At 35.2% G+C, this 1,385-nt stretch overlaps 1 pseudogene across 1 annotated transcript; it reads left to right on the forward strand.

The window, feature by feature from the left end:
* Nucleotides 1-220: 220 nt before the first annotated feature.
* On the forward strand, nt 221-724 carry LOC308616585 (large ribosomal subunit protein eL21-like; annotated as a pseudogene). The gene has a single exon. The product of its transcript is annotated as a large ribosomal subunit protein eL21-like (transcript).
* Nucleotides 725-1,385: the final 661 nt, after the last annotated feature.

Consider the following 1,385-nt stretch of genomic DNA (forward strand, 5'->3'; position numbering starts at 1 on the left):
AGGCTCCAGGATATGCCAGTGTTAGTCTTCTAATCTGTATAGGTCCTCCTTTACATACTAAAGAGAGCCATCTGCTGGTAACCTTAGGCAGCACTTTTCATACTTTTTGGTCTCAGTCCCATATACACTATGAAATATTATTGAGCTTTTATTTTATCTATCAATCTTCACCATATTAGAAAGTCAAACAGACATTTAAAATATTTATTTCTGGGCCGGAACCGCCATCTTCCAGTAATTCGCCAAAATGACCAACACAAAGGGAAAGAGGAGGGGCACCCACTACATGTTCTCTAGGCCTTTTAGAAAACATGGAGTTGTTCCTTTGGCCACATACATGCGAATCTACAAGAAAGGTGATATTGTAGATATCAAGGGAATGGGCACTGTTCAAAAAGGAATGCCCCACAAATGTTACCATGGCAAAACTGGGAGAGTCTACAGTGTTACCCAGCATGCTGTTGGCATCATTGTAAACAAACAAGGGCAAGATTCTTGCCAAGAGAATTAATGTGCGTATCGAGCATATTAAGCACTCTAAAGCCGAGATAGCTTCCTGAAATGGGTGAAGGAAAATGATTAGAAAAAGAAGGAAGCCAAAGAGAAAGGTATTTGGGTTCAACTGAAGTGCCAGCCTGCTCCACCCAGAGAAGCACACTTCATGAGAACCAATGGAAAGGAGCCTAAACTGTTGGAGCCCATTCCCTATGAATTCATGGCATGATGGGTGTAAAGAAAATAAAAGACCTGGACTGTAAAAATAAATAAATAAAATAAAATATTTATTTCTTTGCTTAAGAATAACAATGATAAACCCAATACATATTAACATAAATAACAGATGTTTTCATGAAAAATAACTACCTTATCCAAACCAAAAAATTTAGTGAGAAGCGTGGCATTGTTTTGCATTTTTACAACTCTCTCTAGTGTCTGGCTTAAAAGAGGACAGCTGGATTTTCATGTTTGCTTCTGCATTCAGTCTGTTGTAATCTGTTGTGTTGGTCGAAGCGTGTGAAGAAAATCTGAACTCAACTAGATATTTAGTTGGAAAAGGGACAAATATCTCATTAGTCTTTTCAGATAATTGTGAATATTCTTCTTTGATACTAAACCACAATTCAACAAGAGGTAATTTCTTTTTTATAAAATTAAGAAAATTTTTACTTCATGAAGTGTTTTACTTCACCAGTCAGATACAGACGCAGACATGAATATACTGACCTTTTATTTATCTGTTATTTTAGCACACTTTTGCTATTTTATGAAGCAAAGCATTTCAACTTGACTTAAAAATTTTTAAAAAAATTTTAAACTATATTTAAAGGTTACTTTCCATTTACAGTTATTACAAAATATTGGCTATATTCCTTGTGTTGTACAAT

The sequence above is a fragment of the Mesoplodon bidens genome (genome assembly GCF_964165515.1).
Source record: "Mesoplodon bidens genome assembly, chromosome: 4".
NCBI lineage: Eukaryota > Metazoa > Chordata > Mammalia > Artiodactyla > Ziphiidae > Mesoplodon > Mesoplodon bidens.